Here is a 19,713-nt window from a genome sequence, read left to right on the forward strand (position 1 = left end):
CATATTAGGTCTCTCTGCTGTCTCTTTCTTCAGATGGAGTTGATTTATTTTACAGATCATTTGGTGAGATCTGGTTTTGGTGGGGAGGGAGGGGTACTGGGGGCACCTGTGGGGAGGGGGGGGAAATATTTGCAATGAATAAGTCTTGCGAAATTCTTTGCATGCTCTCCAGCATCTTTCCTATCCCCAAGGCCACATTCTTCGACCATTCTCCTTTGTTTCTGATTTTCACATTCAATCCACAATTCATTTGGATTGCTAGTTAATCAAATTTATACTGCAGGGTTTGGTAATTTGATAATTCATGGCCCTGATAACAGAACTGTTAGTTTAGTGTAGTATTCTACAGTTTAGATGTGATTTGTTAAGTGACTATAACTATATAGACCAATAACTTCAAGAGATTCCTTTAATGAAAATGCAGAGTAAAGATAATCCAACCACAAGAACAGAAGAGCAATAAAGGATGAGAAAAAAAGGCAGAGGAGAGAATTATAGTCCTTGTGTAAGCTCTTTACCAGTCAAATGCATAATAAAAAATCATGGCAATAAATTCACATCTGGCCTAACGTCAACAAAAATCTCCAAATCGTCATGAAGTCTATTTGAAATATGGATTTCTATTGTGGAATATGGTTTACACTCTGAAATGTGGATGTGGACATAGACAGAGGGAGAGTTGTATAAAGAAAATGGCTCCAGCCATTGTAGAAGTAGGAAAGTCCAGTGCAAAACTCCACAGGCTTATGACAAATGAAATCAAGGTTGGCAGGTAAGAGAAGGTCACTCACTGATGACTCCTGGTATTGGCAGGCAGTTTGGCAGGCTAATGGCTTAAGTCAAAGAACCAGAAATTGATGAGCCAGTTGCAGGATACAGACCCAGGAAAAAACAAGGTCCGCCCCCCGCAAAGTCCATTTCTAGAAAGCAAACACTCCCCCAAGGGGAATCATCCCTTCAATTAGAGTAGGGCTGAGACATGAATAAAAGGTGACATTTCACCTGTATCAACTGATAGACTGCTCACAGCAGTTACCTTTATGGAGTTGATTACTTTGTGTTAGGTCACAGCATGGGGGATTACTAGCGCTTCACTGCCACGCCAATGAGAATCTTGGGGCAGCCATTTAACATTAAAACCTAATTCACATTCCCACTTCAAGTTCATGCCAGGAGCCCTGATGGCACAACTATTCAGCACTGGTTGCTAAATGAAATGTTTGCAGTTCAAACCAACCCAGCAGACCCATAAGAGAAAAAACTTGGCAATCTGCTGCTATATAGATTATAGTCTAGAACACTCTATAGGGCATTTCTGCTCCATCACATGATTGCTCTGAATTGATATCTACTCAACAGCACATAATAACAAACACATTAAGAACTTCGGTTTTCTTTTTCATTCAAAATATTGCTGAAATGATCTTACTACTTAACTATTCAAGCAACAACAGTAAACCAAAAAGCTCCAGCATCACTCATGATAAACTTACTTACTTTGAATGTACACTGCTATCTCTGAATTGTGATCTTTATGAGAAAGATCTTTCAAAGGTTTCTGCTGATGGGCGAAATTGAAGGATATATTAGGTATAAATGCCAGGAACAAAAAACCGTATAAATTGAGTGTGGTCATTAAAAATTATGTCACTCCTGGCTGGGAGTGGAGCCAAAACTGTCAATCAAGTGGTAGCTTGATGACATGTCTGTGGAGGTGTGGCCTTTGTATGAGAGTGAGGGATGCTGGGAACTTCCTCTCTGCTGCTTCACCTTCCTGCTTTCTAGAACTCTGCCTGCCTTGAGGGTTGGCCCTATGTGAGTCTCCTGACACTGAGAGTTGCTGGGGCCCACTTTGTTTCCACTGACTTTGTATCCATGGGTCACTGTACCTACTAGGTTTTTGGGGTGGAATATACCTCGGTTCTTGCTCCACAATGCTGAAAGTGTTCACGTCACAGAAGCATTTTGTATTCCAAGTGAGTTTTTATGAAGGAACGGAAAAGTTTCAGGTGTTACAGTCTCAAAAGAGCACACACTATTTCTAGAAAGCATGCCACCTTCACATCTGTGCCCCTTCACATCAAAGTGGTTCTCATTTTTGCACTTTGGATACCTCTTCCCGTTGACACCTCACGATCACACAGGCTGGTGCACTTCTTCCATGTGGGCTTTCTTCCTTCCCTGCTGGATGGCTCCTTGTTTAACTACAAGCCTTTTTAATTTTTTTTAATTTTTAACTAGAAGCTTTTAACACCCCAGATGCTATATATTTTAATAGCTAGGCACCATCAGCTTTCTTCACCACATTTGCTTATGCACCCATTTTGTCTTCGGTGATCTTGTCAGAGAGTTGCGTATCATACAGTGCCATATTATTAGAACAAACATTCTTGTACTGAGGTGAGATTTAAGTAGAGGCCCAAAGTCCATCAGCTTCCTTGTTGCATTTATACACACACACACACACACACACACACACACACACACACACACACACGAAGGGGTACCCAAAACAAACTGGGATTGCGCTGGGTATAGGGGAGATTTTGTAGTATGTCTTTTTTCTGCTAGACAAACATCAAGCAACTCGCTCTTAGTTTGTGCACCTAATGGCATCGCCTGGTTCAATTCTCTCCGGTTACAGTGACTTTTTTCATAAAAGCAGTTTCACTGGAACCTCATTATTTTGATGGCCAGGAGAACTGGGTGTGGCTGTTGAGGAGGCGGAGACTTAAGCTAGGTCTCATTGTTGAGCATTTTTAGTCCTGGCGATGATTAAAATAATTTTATTTTAAAAGGGACAATATCCAGTTGTTGAGTCACAAGTGATTGAAGATGTCACAAAATTGTCTCTAAAACCCAAAGTCATCATCCTGTCAAGAGATAAATTTTATTTTGGTACACTCAACAATTGAACTAAAGGATATGGCCTTAGGAAACGTTTATGTAGCTGATCTGGTATGAGAAACACAACAAAAAGCAATGTGTACAGCATTTCTCAGAGGATATAAGACCACTGATACTTTAAGAATGATTAATAATGTTAATGAGTATTGAGCACTCTTGGAAGTAGCGCTTAATTGACCACATAGTCCTAGGGGACTAAGAACAGTGTAAGAATAGAATTCTGGCTTTACTTGAGTCAATTTTTGAAGCCAAGAATATTAAACAAGGGTAGGAGTGTGTGTATGTGTGTAGACATTATTTGAATAGTGTTCTAGTTAAAAAGTCAACAACCAAGGGGCACAATGGGATTAAGGGGTGGGGAGGGGGGAATAATACTGACTGAATTGAGTTTGCACTATTGCTTCAAGTATCTTGTATTTGCTTATAGGCTTATTTTTGGTGCAGAAAAAGTCAAACTCAAACTCTACGCTACAGAGTGGATTCCAACTCACAGAGACCCTATAGTATAGGGCAGAGTAGAACTGCCCAGCTTGTTTGCAAGACTGTAACCCTTTATGAGTAGAGAATGTCTCCCTTGGGGGGGCTGGGGGTTTCAAACTGCTGACCTTGTGGTTAGGGGCCCAACGCATATGAACTACACCAAGGCTTCTACAGAGAAATTGTACTAGCCTAAATCTTCAGGTCGTACATAAAAAGAACAACAAGCTCAGTGCCATCGAGTCAATGGTGACCCACAGCAAAGTCCTGTGGGTTTATTTCCGAGACTAACTGTTTGCAGGAGTAGAAAGCCCAGTCTTTCTCCCTCGGAGCTGCTGACCATGCAGACTGCTGCCCCATGCATCACCATTACACCCTAGAACCACTTGCCAGTAGGGGATGCTCTTGACAAGGATTTTTTTTCCCAACGGACAAGCACAAGGGAATCTTGGTTCCACAGGGCTGCTAACCACAAGGTCAGCCTTTTGAAGCCACTGGCAGCGACAAGGGAGAAGGAGGTGACTTTCTCCTCCCTTAAAGATTTACAGTCTCTGAGGGAGGGGGCGGGGGATTTGAGCTGATACCAAGGGTTCAAGTAGAAAGAAAATGTTTTGAAAATGATGATGGCAACAAATGTACAAATGTGATTGACACAATGGATGGATGTATCGGTGGATGGATGTACAGATTGTGATAAGAGCTGTAAGAGCCCCCAATAAAATGATTTAAAAAAAAAAAGATTTACAGTCTGAGAAAGCTGTCGGGGGCAGTTCTTCTCTGTCCTATAGGGCCTATATGAGTTGGGATTGACTCGATGGCAGTGAAAGAGAAAATCACTTGGAGAAAATAATACTTTGCAGAATGATTGAAAGGAAAATAACCCCAGGTGAGTTTTCTAAAAAGAAAAAATTCTTCAGATGCATTATCAAAATTATCAGTGCAGGGGTAATCGGACCCACAAGCTCCTTTTGTAGATGCGCTAAGGAATAAGGATTACAGATATTAAGATCTTGGTTGAATCGTGAGAAACATGACAGTACAATCACCTAGAGGAACACTCTTATTGAAAAACAAATTATACTCTCTGAAAGTAAATTTAAATGACAACAAATTGCAGGAACTACAATAAGCATTAAGGAAACGGGAACCACAGCATTCAACTCTTCTGTGAGGAAGAGTGTCACTATTTGGTCTGTCAAAGGGAGGAGATGAGAGCAGGGAAAGGTGAGTGGAGTGGACAGCTGCAACTAATGCCCAGAAGTGAGTGAGAACTTTTCCAGTGCCAAGTGACAGCTCAGCTGGAGTAGGGATTTCCAGCTAAGGAACATCAGGTAATGAGCAGTCATGAACTTCTAATTAAGACATTGGTAGTCCTAGTGAAGGAGTGGGCTACACGCTGGACTGCCAAGTACAAGGCTAGTAGTTTGCCACCACCAGGGGGAAAGATAAGTTTTTCTACAGCTTTTTACAATTCAGAAAACCATAGGAACAGATGTGTTCTGTCCTACATGGTCCCTATGAGTCAGAATTGACTAGATGGCAGTGAGAGGAAGGTAAGGAGTTTTGATTTGGGGACATTAAATTTCTTTTTGTTTTGGTAAAAAAAAAATATGTATAATATATATTGTTTTATATATATATAAGACAATACATTTACCATTTTAACTAGTTTTAAATATACATTTCCATAACAGTAACTTCATTGACTGTGTTGTATAATCAACATTACTATCCACCTCCAAATATTTTTCCTTACTCCACACAGTCTTTCAACTAATTTTCCTTACTCCACAATCTCTTGTCAATTTGAGACTCAAGAGTGAAGGGGTGGAGTCAAGCCTGTCAATCAGGTTGCAGCTTGATGACCTCATTTGGAGGCGCTGAGGAGATAAATAGCTCACTGGAGGTGAGACACAGGCTCACGACCTGTGAGACTTGCTTTCTGATAAGACACATGGAGCTACGCTAGAGCCCTGGAGCTAAAGGAGCCATGTGGAGACCCTTGCCAGTGCTGAGATGCCGCTACTGCCACTGGATCCACAGAACTTCCCACCCACTGGCCTGTGATCTTCCTGCCTTCAGCGTCATTGCATGTGTTTCATGAGTCTGAAGAGGAACTTATAGATTGGTATCAGATATATGGGCTAATATCAGACTTATGGACTTGATGTGGACTGCACTGGGATGTTTTCTCAATATTCAATTGCTCTTATATATAAAGTTCTTTCTTATACACATATAAGTGTCTATGAATTTGTTTCTCATGTCGACCCAGACTAACACACCACACAAACTCAGAATCCCTTAAGCAATAACTCCTTATTTCTCCCTCCCCTTATGCCCTGGTAGTCACTAATAAACTTTGGTTTCTATGTGTGTTAGTCTGAGTACTTTGGAGAAACAAATCCACAGCAACTCATGTATAAGAGAGAGTTTTATGCAAAGAAAATGTGCATCACAAAAACATCCCAACCCAATGCTGCCCAAGCCCACAAGTCCAACATTAACCCATACCCAACACCAGTCCACAAAGTCTTTCACCTCACAAAACAGAGGCAATGATGCCGACTGCAGGAGGAAAGCTGAGTCAGTGAACGTGTAAGCATCTCAGCACTGGCAGGGGTCTCTACACGGCTGCTCCAGCACCCAGGGCTGCATCGGGATAGATCCATGCGGCTTCTCCTTGGGGATGTCTTGTAGGAAATCCATCTTGCAAGCTGAAGCAGGGAACTGCTAAGGCAGCTGCACCCGATGCAACCATCACAAAACAAGAGACCCGAGAACTAGAAAGGCGAGGCTTCACCACCCATTTATCCCTCCGCCTTTCAACCAGCACCACATGTGATTATCAGCCAGGCTGGCACAATTAACTAACTCACTATGTATTTAGCCATTCTTGATATTTCCTGTAAGTAGGATCATACAATAGTTGTTTGGTGTCTTACTTAAATTTCATTCTGTATAATGTGTTCATCCATGTCATAAGTATGTATCAGACATTCATTTACTTTTATACACATTAATATTATATTGTACACACATATTACATTGCTTCTCCATTTATCTGTTGATGGACACTTGAAGTTAAAGAGGTTTTCAAGCAGAAGAGTTACCGTATATACTCGAGTATAAGCCGGCCGAACTATCAGCCGGGGCACCTAATTTTACTACAAAAACTGCATTAAAAATGTGTTGAAAAACTTGGCTTATACATGAGTATATATGGTAAGTGAGGGGAAAAAACTTGAAATTACTTGACAGTCAGGACATATAGGTGGGAATTCCTGGGAAAGGTGGGACAAAATGCTCTTTCAGTCCATTGATGATTTTCCTAACTTTTTGCATTAAACTGGTGTGGTTTCTTCTTCCTTTTCTACAGTTTTTCCCATCTATGTCCTAGGGAAAATCACCACAAGATTATAATAGTGGGCAAAAACTGAGTTTTATTCGGCGTATACGTCAGAGAAATGGGAAATGGCCAGCCACACAATCAAGGCTGTGTCTGATTGGATCCAAAAAGCCATACAAGATTTGTTCCTTTTATGGAGCGGTTGTTGCTACTGTTGGTATGGCCCTTGAGTCATCTCTGACCGCTAGTGAACCTGTGCACAGCCGAAGGAGGCATCCTCCCAACGGTCCCTGAGCCTGAATCCTTAGATGCAGCCGTTGCGTCAATCCATCTCCCAGAGGACCTTCTTTTTCATGGCCCTCTGCTTTATCAGACATGATGTCCTTCTCCAGGAACCAGTCTCTCCCGACAATATGTCCAAAGTAGGTCAGACAAAGTCTTGCCTTCCTTGCTTCCAAGGAGCAATGTGCCTTTACTTCTTCCAATAGATCTGTTTGTCATTTTTAGCATTCCATGGTACTTTCAATATTCTTCCCCAGCACCACAATTCAAAGGTGCCAATATTCCATTATTTTATTGACATTGACTTATTCAATGTCCAGTTTTCCCAGGTGTATGATATAATGGAGAATATATGACTTGGGTCAGGGGCACCATAGACCTCAAAGTAACATCCTTACTCTTCAACACTCTAAAGAGGTCTTGTCTAATGCAATATGTCTTTTGATCGCTTGACTGCTGCTTCCATGAGCACTGATTGTGGATCCAAGTAAGACAAAATCCTTGACAACTTCAATTTTTTCTCCATTTGTCATGATGTTACCTATTTGTCTAGTTGTGAGGGTTTTGGGCTTCCTTACATTGAGTTGCACTCCATACTGAAAACTATAATTCTTGATTGTCATCAGCCAGCACTTTAATTTCTCCTCACTTTCAGCAATAAAGACTGTGTCATTGCAAACCAAAGGTTGTTAAGAATCTTCCAATCCTGATGCCACACTCTTCTTCATATATTCCCGATTCTCTGATGATTTGCTCAGCATACAAATTGAACAAGTATGATGAGAGGATTCATCCATGACACAAAGCTTTCTTGATTTTAAACCACACAGTATTCCCTTGTTCTGTTCACACAACTGCCTCTTGATCCATGTACAAGTTCAAGGTCTCAATGACCACAATGAAGTGTTCCAAAATTCTCATTCTTCTCAAGGGTATCCACAGTTTATTATGGTCCTTACAATCAAATAACTTTGCATAGTCAATGAAACAGAAGTAAACATCTTTCTGGGGAGGGGGGGAGCCAAAAAACATCTGTATGGTATTCTCTGTTTGAGCCAAGATTCATCTGACATCAGCAATTACATGCCTTATTCCATGTCTATAAGGGACCAGCCTTCCCATACCGAATGGGTCCAAGGGGTGATTGCATAATTGGAGGGTAAATTAAAGAGACATCAAATGAGAAACGCAAGGTCTCGCTTCTTCCTATGGAGACCTGAACCAGAGACAGTAATGTGTTCTCTCACAGATTTATAGCATCTCAGCATGCAAGCCATGGTAAACACATGTGTAACAGAAAGGGGTTGTATTAGAGGCATACACATAATAGGAGGGGGACAAGCTAGAGGTAAACACGCAACAGGAAGGGGAGGTACTAGAGGCAAACATGCGACAAGAAGGTACATATGTAACAAGATGGGCAAGTTCGAGAGTCAGAATGGCTGACTACATCAGAAGACTCAAAACAATCATATTGATGTAAACGAGGAGGGTTGGTGTGGTCACTGGTATGTTGGGTTCATTGTTCCGTTCCGGCCATCGCATCAATCTATCCCAACGAGAGTTTCTCCTGCCTTTGGTGTTCCTCCACGTGACCAAATAGGATGTCCTGTTGGATAGGCAAAGTCTCTGCCAGCATTCTGTGATCCATAGGTTATCGGTTTCTAATTGTCAGAAGTCGGTTAGCCCTTTCTTCCTAGCATGTTTTAATCTAAAAGCTTTGCTGAAACCTAATCACCATAAAAGACTTTTAATGAGCAAAAGAGTGAGGAAGAACAATGGTTCTGCCAGTGGTTAGGAAAGGTAGAAGATTAGGGTTGCAAAGAAATCAGGCACACATTAGACACCTATGTGGGGACAAGCCAAGCTGAACTTGCTCAGACGCAGGTCACCTAGGCCCAGGTGGAAATCAACCTGGCCACACCCACACGAAGGACCAGCAATATTGTATTACACCTGCACCTAAACACAGCCACTAAGATTGGCCAATACCTTCAACCACGCCCAGCCCAGCCCCCAGCCAAGTGGGGCTAGGAGGGGATAAACAGACTGAGGGCAGGCTGCACCTCTCTTGCAGGTCCGAGGCTAAGATCTCTTCCATGTGCGTGGCACGCACTCTCCTTTGTGCCCTCCAGGGGCTCTCACACACTTTCACTTCTTTCTTTTCGGGAACTCCTCTCTGGGTTCTGTGGACCCCACTTCTGGGCCATTTTCATCATGGTTTTTGATGCTCCTCTGAAGTGGCCAATTTTAGTCATGACTTTCCCATGACCCCTGCCATGCAGCCTTGCACACTTCCCAGGGATAGTGTGTGCTACCTGAGATCGTATTACCCAAAACTTCCCTTTCCCTCACAAAAGTTACTTGGATTTACAAAAGTGCTTCTGCCACATGAATTCTTTCACCGAGATAAACCATCCTAGAAACCTAACAGAACGTTGGTTCTCAACCTTCCTAAGGCTGCCACCCTTTCATACAGTTCCTCATGTTGTGGTGACCCTCCCCAACCATAAAATTATTTTCGTTGCTACTTCGTAATTGTAATTTTGCTACTGTTATGAATCGGATGACTCCTATGAAAGGGTCGTTCGACCCCCAAAGGGGTCGCAACCCACAGGTTGAGGACCGCTGAGTTAGAAGAAGGCTGATAAGTTTAAAAGGGTGAACTCAGGTGGCTTAAACGGTTATGCCCTCACTAGCTCAAAGGTTTGAACCCACCCAGAAGCATCTTGGGAAAAAAAGTCTCAGGGATCTGTTTCCAAAAGGTCTCAGCTTTGAAAACTCTGTGGACGGCTTCTCCTCTGCTCTCATTTGGAATGAACTGGATGGCAATCTAACAGCAACAAAATATCAAGGACTGAAAGAAAACCAACTTGTCTGGATGCTAGGGATCAAAGAAGAGTGTGGGATGTCGAAGAGTAAGCCAAGCCCAGACCCTGCAGAGAAGAGAAGGAAGTTCACAAAGCAAAGCACTGAATGGTTTTAAGTGGCATCTTGGCTAGGTACACTGATGGCACACTGGTTAAGCACTCACTCAGCTGAGCTGACACTTGAAAGGTTGACAATTTGAAAGCATCAGCTATTCCACCAGAGAAACACGATATCGTGTGCTTCCATAAAGATGTACAGCACGGGACATCACATAAACACTCAAAACCCAAACCCACTGCCATTGAGTTGATTACAGCTCACAGCAACCCTGCATAGGTTTTCTAAGGTTGTAAGTCTTTACGGGAGCAGAAAAATCTCATCGTTCTCCTCAGGAGCAGATGGTAAGTTTGGGTTTGAGTCATGGACCTTGTCGGTTTGCTGGCCACTGTTTACCCAACCGCCGCCAGGGTTCCTTGGGACCTAGAGAGAAGTTTGCCTTGTAGGGTCACTGTGAGTTGGAATCGCCCTGGCCACACTAGGGGCGCTAGATTTATTTTTGGGTTATGGGAGTGGATAAGGGGGAGACAATATCAGGATTGGCTTTTGAGAAGATCGCTCTGACTTCCCTTTAAAAATTCAGGCATCGGATTGAAACACAGAGGGAGCAAACGGAGGAGATTTGAGAATGTATTTATTTATGTTCCAAACAAAAATCTTAATTGAGTAAAATGAGTTCCGCTTTCCAAAGAAAGAAAAGGCATCCACCCACCACACCATGTATTTCTTTTTTTTTTATTTTTAAACATTTTATTAGGGGCTCATACAACTGTTATCGCAATCCATACACACATCAATTATGTAAAGCACATTTGTACATCATTCTCAAAACATTTTCTCTCCACTTAAACTCCCGACATTAGGTCCTCATTTTTCCCCTCCCTCCCCGCTCCCCCCTCCCTCATGAGCCCTTGATAGTTTATAAATTGGTATTTTGTCATATCTTGCCCTGTCCGACGTCTCCCTTCACCCACTTTTCGGTTGTCTGTCCCCCAGGGAGGAGGTCACACACAGTTCCTTGTAATCGGTTCCCTCTTTCCTACCCATTCTCCCTCTACCCTCCCTGTTTCGCCACTCACACCACTGGTCCTATAGGGCTCATCCGCCCTGGATTCCCTGTATTTTCAGTTCCTATCTGTACCAGTGTACCTCCTCTGGTCTAGCCAGACTTGCAAGGTCGAATTCAAGTCATAGTAGTGGGAGCGGGGAGGAAGCATTTAGGAATAGAGGAAAGTTGTATTTCTCATCGTTGTTACATCGCACCCTGACTGGCTCGTCTCCTCCCCGAGACCCCTCTGCAAGGGGATCTCCAGTGGCCACAGCATGTATTTCAAAGAGCCTTTCCAGTCACTTCATTAGCATTGCCTGAAGACAAACAAAAATCTCACAAAGATCTTCAGTGGTGGAGGCAAATGGAGAGGACAGTGTGCTGGTGGGACTACAAACCGACTGAATGAATATGGAAACAAAACGAAACACCTCAAACATGTTGGCATCAAGCTAATGCTGAGTCATGGGAACCCTGATGGTGCAGTGGTTCGACATCCGTGGTTGGCAGTCTGAGCCCAGTAGTCACTCTGTGAGAGAACTATGTGTCTGTCTGCTTTGGAAACCGTATGGGACAGTTCTGCTCTGCTCTATGGAGCCCGTGTGCGTCAGAACGAACAGAGGAAAAGGAAGGAGATTCACGACAAACTATCTCAAACGTCATGTGTATTCTCAGGACGACTATTTTAAACAATTATTTCTGACTTATTTCAGTATCTGAACTCCATCTCTCCTAGCTAATATGTTCATCAAAAAATATATCTTTATCAATTGCTGTGTGATTTGTCTAAATTTCATTAAACTAATTGCTACAGCCACCACTTGTCTGCCAGTATGTCTTACTGTGGTGGTGTGTGTGTTGCTGGGATACTGGAAGCTAGGTCACTGGTATTTCGATTGCCAGCAGGGTCGCCCAACGTGAACAGGTTTCAGAACAGCTTCCAGACTCAGAACAGACAGTGCAAGAGGACTCCACACTTCGGAGGAAGAAGCCACTAAAAACGTGATGCATGTCTTCAAGGCATTTTCAAATACTGAAAGCCTTTGCAAAGGAATCCGAATATGGTCAGGGCTACTGCTGGGGGATGAGCCCCTGAGGTCCGAGGGCACCTGAAATGTGACTGCAGAGGAGGTAACATGATGACATGAGTCAGACAACACCTGCGGGAGTGAAGCCTTCGGGGTCTTCCTTTGCTGGTGGGGCATGACTCCAGGGAAGGATAAGAACATGTGCAGCGTACCTGAAACGGAAAGAACTCAAGAATACCTTCAAGCCTCAAATTACAATTTTGAAAGGTTCTAGAGGCAAAATAATGAAGGATGCAGGAAGAATCAAGAGAAGATTATAAAGAATAGACAGTACCAAGAAGAACGAGTTGACATTCCACAATTTCGGGATATGGTATATGAGCAAGAACCAATGGTATTGAAAGAAGAAGTTGTCAAGGATTTTGTCTTATTTAGATTCACAATTAATGCTCATGGAAGCAGCAGTCAAAAGATCAAAAGAAACATTGCGTTAGGTAAATCTGCTGTACAGTATCATACCTCTTTAGAGTACTGAGAAGTAAGAATGCTCTTATTTTAGAATGCTTATTTCAAGGACTACGGTGTACCTGACCCAAACCATGATATTCCCCATTGCATTACATGCATGTGAAAGTTGGACATTGAATAAGACCATAGTAGAAGAGGTGCATTTGAATTGTCGTGCTGGAAAAGAATTTCGAAAGTACCATAGACTGCTTAAAGGACAAATTGATCTATCTTTGAAGAAGTAAGGTCAGAGTGCTTCTTAGAAGCAAGGATGGCAGCATTCCATCGGACATACTTGGATATTGTCAGGAGGGGCCAGGCCCTGGAGAAGGACAGCATGTTCGGTGACGTGAAGCGGAAGTGAAAACAAGGAACGCCCTCAATGTGGTGGACTGGCACATGGCTGCGTCAGTGGGCTCCGGCATAGGAACAACCGTGAGACGTGTGCAGGGCTGTGCAGTGCTTCGTTCTGTTGTGCATTGGTTCGCTATAGGTCGGTGCTGATTTGATGGCACCTAAACACAGCCATTGGTACAAATACTACATGCAAATTATAAAATACATATTCCACTATACGTCTATGGACCACTCTTTTCAAAGCGATTTTCTTCAATCCATGATGAAATTGTTGTTGTTGTTAGGTGCCATAGAATTGTTTCAGATTCAGACCAATAAATGAGAGTAGCAATACCAGGAGGGGAAGGGGAAGGTGGGGGGAGAAAGGAGAAACTGATCACCATGATCTACATAGAACCCCTTCCCTAGGGGATGGACAACAAAAAAGTGGGTAAAAAATAATAATAATTTAGAAATTATCAAGGGTGAGGGAGAGGGGGCGACGAGGAGCTGATACCAAGGCTCAAGTAGAAAGCAAATGTTTTGAAAATGGTGAACAAATGTACAAATGTGCTTGACACAATGGATGGATGGATGGATGAATTGTGATAAGAGTTGTACAAGCCCCCAATAAAATGATTTTTTTAAAAAGAAGAATTGTTTCTGATTCATATGATCCTGTGTACAGCAAAACAGAATACTGACCATCGGCCTCATTGTCCCTTTTTGAGTCCATTGTAGCAGCTACTGTGTCAATCTGTCTCGCTGTGGATTGTTTTTTTCACTGATCCTCTACCAGGTACGATGTCTTTATCCAGAGACTGGTCCCTCCTTAAGAACATGTCCAGAGTCATGAGATGAAATCTTGCCATCCTCACTTCAAAGGAGCTCCCCAGCTATAGTTCTTTCAAGGCACATGTGTTGGCTAGTCTTTCAACTCAACAACTCAACTCACTGCCATCAAGTCAATAGCAACCTATAATAGCTCTTTAGGACAGGGGAGAACTTCTGTGGGTTGCTGAAGATGTAAATCTTTATATAAGCAAAAATCCTCTTCTCTCTCTCACAGAGTCACTGGTGAATTTGAACAGCTGACCTTGCAGTTTGCAGCCCCACTCAAAATCCATTAAGCCTTCGGGGCTCCTTATAAGGAGAGCAAAAACAAAGGAATTTGGAATTGGGTAATGGAAGTCAGCTGATAAATTGATTAAATTTTGATCTATATAGCCTTTGCCGACTTTCACGAAATAAATATTCTCATGATGGCCAATTTTACGCTACCAACAATTTAACAGGCTTGTAAAATTCCTGATTATTTAATCAATTCTCCCTAGAGCTGGTTAAAAACTGCCCCCAGTGAACAATGGATTTTTGCATATCACATTAAGGATCTGTTACCATTCTGTAAACCATTTTTCCTTTCTTTCCTTTTTTTTTTTTAAAGGGGTCACTGATGCTTCATTATTTTTGCACACACACACAAAAATGCTAGGGATGTTGCCTGTTGACACCTTGGGATCACACTGGGACACTTGGTGGGAAGTTCATGAGAGGACAAGGAATTGGACCACTCACAAGGTCACAAAGCTGGGGTTTCCAGCAGGGCTCCAGGTGGCCAGACTTGGCTGCTGGGTGGACAGGCTCGGTAAAGGGAACTACCAGAGGCTCTTCAGGAGGCCTGGGGCAGTGGTCATCACATTGGAAACAGGTCTCTCATTGGATGACTGCAGGGGTGAAGGGGCACGCTGCATAGGTTACATGGGGAAGGGTTTCTGAACTTCTGGCCACCAAACTTGGCCTTTGCATTAGTCTGGATACTTTAGAGAAACAAATCCACAGCAACTCATGTATAAGAGAGAGTTTTATATAAAGGTTAAGTGTGCTCAAGAAAACATCCCAACCCAATGCTGTCCAAGCCCACAAGTCCAACATTAACCCATATGTCCAACACCAGTCCACAAAGTCCTCCTCCATCTCACAAAACAGACGCAATGATGCCGACTGCAGGAAGAAAGCTGAGTCAGTGAACGTGTAAACATCTCAGCACTGGCAAGGGTCTCCACACGGCTGCTCCAGCACCCAGGGCTGCATCGGGGTAGGTCTATGTGGCTTCTCCTCAGGGATGTCTTGCAGGAAGTGATCCTTGCAAGCTAAAGCAGGGAACTGGCTAAGGCAGCTGCACTCTGGTCCGACCATCAGGAAGCAAGAGATGGAGAACTAGAAAGGCGAGGCTCACTAAGCCATTTATCCCTTTGCCCTTCAATTAACCCCACATGGTTTATCAGCCAGGTTGGCACAATAAACTAACTAATTCAGCCTTGCTGCCCAGCTCCTCTTCAATTCTTAGGATCTGGTTGGACTTGGCCAGGCGCTCAGATTGGCACAGCGCACTGGTCTTGACCTGTCCAGTGCAGAATCCCACCAGCAATTAAAGTATCCCCATTCTCCCCAGAATGATGTGACACCATCAAGTCCACCCATTGGGCCAGGTCAGCTTGCACTCCTGCAGAGATTGGTCATGGAGTCAATCTGCTTCCCTTTTAGCGAGACACAGTTGCATGACTTCCCACGCACGGCCTTGGTGATTCGCTTTGGGTTGGTCACTGTGCCATCGTCCTCTGTCACCTGGATCCCTGGACTGGCAGTGAACTTCGTCCAAGTGTCCCAGTCATCCTGATGGCAGGGGTCTTCAATAGACACCACCGGACAGTCCTTGATGAAGGGTTTAGATAGGTCTGCCAGCTGGTCAAGTGAGATGTACCTGTAGGGGTCATCAGGAGACTTGAAGCCTAGGTGCTTCCAAGACAGAAGAACTCTGACGCCTCTATGTCCATGATATCACCACCCTGTCAGTATCATCGACTTTACCAACAGCATTTTTTTTTTATTAAAAGATCATTTTATTGGGGGCTCTTACAGGTCTTGTAACAATCCATACATCAATTGTATCAAGCAAATTTGTACATGTGTTGCCACTGTTATTTTCTAGACATTGATTTTCTATGGAGCCCACTCTTCTTCCCCTCTCTCACCCTCCCCCCCACCATTGTGACCCCTTGATAAATGATAAATTATTTTCATATGTTACACCAACCAATGTCTTCCTGGCCACCACAGTTTCCCTTGTTCATCCCCTTGCAGGAAGGGTGTGTGTGTGGTTATGTGCAGATCATTGAGATTGGTTCCCCCTACCTTCCCTCCTCTCCCCACCTTTCCCCTGCCCTTCTGGTGTTGCTACTCCCATTCCTGTTCCTGGATTCTCTGTGTTGGGAGCTCATATCTCTTATCTGTACCTGTGCACATGCTCCAGTCTAGCCCGCAGTGAAAGGCAGGACTGGTGTCATGTTAGTGGGGGGTGAGGAACCCTCAAGGCTTCCTCATTATTCTATAGAGGAATAGTGTGTGTTTCATCGGTGCTTTACTGTACCCTAGTTGACTCATCCCTTCCTTGTGACCCTTCTATGAGGGGATGTCCCACTGTCTACAGATGGGTTTTGGGTCTCTGCTCCAACCCGCCTCACTCTCAACAATATGGTTTCTGAAACAGCTCCAGGGTTTCTTTGTTCTCCAGGATGTTGGGGGCAAATCCACCTTTATCCTCCACATTGGTGGCTTTCTTGCTATACTTGATGTTCCTGACGTTGTGGTACAACTCGGTCCAATGCACATGGCTTCTTTCAAGTTCACTGCTCCGACTGGCAGGATCATGGACTCCTGCATGGCCTGCTTGATGCCGGCCTGAGACCCGCCATTGATCATACTGAAAGCAAGAACTGGCAGGATGACTTGGGAACAGCCAAGTCAACACTCTGACAGTGCAGGAGGTCGCCCTGCTGAGCAACTCCACCCTAGCACACAGTGCGGGATACTCCCAGCACGTCATTTACACCAAATTTTTATTTATTCTGTTCCAACCATCTCGATCATCAACATGTCGATCGTCTCCCGTTTCACAACGTGAAACTTTGTGACGTTTCTTACTAACCAGGGCAGGCGCAATTGTTTTATTGATGTGTGCAACAGTGTCCGAGACACCTGCCCCCACCTCCACCCCCATCCTGGGTCTTATCCTTGCCCGGGTGCTCCAGGGCCTCGTAGACACCAGTTGAAGCACCACTGGGCATGGCAGCTCTGCAGAGACCTCTGGCCGTTTAAAGATCAACCTCAACAGTGGATTCCCACGGGAGTCGAAGATCTCTCTCTCTCTCTCTCTCTCTATTTCTCTCTCTCTGGCGTGAATCTTGAGAATAGACGTGGGAGATTTCTGGCCGGTGGTTCTGCTCGCCCACAAAGGAAGTATAGGGACCTGCAGACACCAAGGCCAGCTATGTGCGGCCGCTGCAACTACCCGGGGAGCTCCCCTCCCCACCGCCAAACCAGTTTCTTGATGTTTCCTTAGACACAAGTTCCTTTGAGAATTTAATGAAAAGTAAAACAAACTCATTTTCAGAAAACTGAAATTCAGCATTTACAAAAAAAATAAAGCAGCAGTTCTTCTTTCGAAGGACAAGAGGGTCTATGGTATATACAGCTCTTAAACTCCCTAGATATGAAATTCAGCTCGAGATGGCATGTAATAAATATTTTGCAGCATCACGAAGAGAGGAGGCAATAATGACCAATTAGAGATTTCCATAAAGCAGGCTAGAGTTACTTTAAACCAGAAATTAGGCAGTAGGACAATAGGAGAGGTGCAGTTGGTAGGAATGTGCGCATGATGGGTGCCCCACGACTTGGAGCCAGTGCAGTTAAAGGAGAGGGGGCGATTTAAGGCGGCCCTAAGGTTTCTGCTTTGAGATGGCTGGGAGCGTGAGAAGAAGTGCAGAAAGAGACCACGGAGTGTTTTTTGGTTTGTTTTCTGAAATGTTTGAAATGCATAAAAACAGCATATGCTGTGCTCACTTCGGCAGCACACAGACTAAAATTGAAACCATGAGTCCCAATAAAATGATTTAATTAAAAAAAAAAATTGGAACCATGCAGAGAAGATTAGCAGAGACCCTGGGCAAGGGCGACACGCAAATTCGGGAAGCGTTCCATTTTTTTTTTTCTTTCTTGAAGTTGCGGTATATGTTTCTATCATTTGGGGGGTATGAAAACCAGGACTGATCAACCTATAGAGACAGCAAGTGGATTAAGGATTTTGGGGGGTGGGGGGACATAGAGGGGGTGGCAGTATATGCTAAAAGACGGACGTGTAAATCTGACAAAACGATTGAGCTAGACATAATGGTCTAGCTCATCGATTTGTATGAGGTCTGCGGAATTAGCAAAACGTATCGGAAGAGTATGGGGGCATGTTCCGGGTAGGAAAGAATCCTTGGGACCATCACTTTTTCAGGAGTTCACTAGGAAAGAGAGACGGAAAACCATGAGAGCAGAATGTCAAGAAACTGCGTAGGAAGAAGGTAAGTTCAGACACTTGAACTGTAAATGCATAAAGAACACAATATTTAAATAAAATCGCAAGTATCAAATGGCACTTATGGAATGGGGGGCGGTATTAGAATTTAGGGGAGGGAGAGGCAGATTACTCAAAACAGAGCACGTAGCTGATCCCTCTCGCTAGGGTTGATGCCACCCCGCGGGGTAGCGCATGGCATCAAGCGCTCTTGGACACGGCGAGCTGTCGTCCACGTCGCCCGTGGCACACGGTTGAGCGCCTTCCAACGCAGCGCTGCGGTTCCCCTGGTTTCTCCTTCTCGAGCTCCACCACTATCCAATTGGCCAAGGCGAAGACCCTCCTCTCTTCGCCAGTGGAAGGCACCGTGCATCCCGATTGGTGGAGGATGGGGGAGGTATGCCGACTGAGTGATGGATGACAGACAGCTCTCCGAGTGACACTCGACTTGCGGGATCTCAGCTTCGCTGGTCTGCCTGTCACCCCCACAGGCCCCCCACCGGCTCATTTTAGGCTCACTCCCTCTGACAGTGTGAGGGTTATGGTTCCAATTCTCATCTCCCCAGCCCCGTAGTGTCACCACTACACTCTGGTCGTGGGACAATTGCTAAGGAGTCGGAGGGTTTTAACAATCCGATGTTGGCCACCTTAAAGTGACAAAATGAAACCATCTTCCTAATCTCACATGTTTCACACATATTGAATTTGTTTCATAGGAACAGGATTTTAAAATGGTTTAAAGGTCGTATGGTTCGCATCTCATACAATTCAATCGTTTAAACATGTTTTTAAGAGCTGTGCAATCATCACCACCATTTAAAAACAAAACAAAAACATTTTCTTCTTTCTTGTACTCATTATTAGGTTCCCCTTCCCCCCTCAACCTCATGATGAAAAATTTCCAATGCAAAGCAGAGGACAAGAGAAGACCAAGACTTGGTTTAAATAATCAAGGAAATTTCCTAATGGGCAAGCTATGCATAAATGTGCAATTAGTTACAAATCAGCTTCCTGTCTAGTGATCAAAAGTTGTATTCCCTCAGCCCCCATCACCCCACATTCTCTGTGAGACACACACCTAAGGAGTACAACCCTCATCACATTCTGAATTTGAGGTGCTCCCCAATAGTGTATATTGCTCCATGGTACAGAAGACACTTCTGCAAATGAAGTGTGTGTGTGTGTGTGTGTGTGTGTGTGTGTGTGTGTGTGTGTGTAGTGGCGTACTGGGTTACTCATTGGGCTGCTAACTGCAAAGTTAATTGTTTGAAACCACTACCCACTCCACCACCGCCCCCCACTGCCCACGCCCTGTAAGATTAGGCTTTCTATTCAGCCAAGAGTTACAGTATCAGAAACTCAGTAGGGCAGTTCTACCTTGTTTCACAGGGTTACTGTGAACCAGAATCGCCTTGCTGGCAGTGAATTTTGAGTTTAGTCTAGGTGAAAT

The 19,713-nt window shown here is 44.0% G+C and overlaps 1 non-coding gene across 1 annotated transcript; it reads left to right on the forward strand.

The window, feature by feature from the left end:
- Positions 1 to 17,803: 17,803 nt before the first annotated feature.
- On the forward strand, positions 17,804 to 17,908 carry LOC115868071. The gene has a single exon (XR_004045396.1). It is a non-coding gene; the product is annotated as a U6 spliceosomal RNA (small nuclear RNA).
- The last annotated feature ends 1,805 nt before the right edge of the window (positions 17,909 to 19,713 follow it).

This window comes from Echinops telfairi, unplaced genomic scaffold (assembly GCF_000313985.2).
Source record: "Echinops telfairi isolate 266 unplaced genomic scaffold, ASM31398v2 ScPeMD7_6;HRSCAF=24_0, whole genome shotgun sequence".
Taxonomy (NCBI): domain Eukaryota; kingdom Metazoa; phylum Chordata; class Mammalia; order Afrosoricida; family Tenrecidae; genus Echinops; species Echinops telfairi.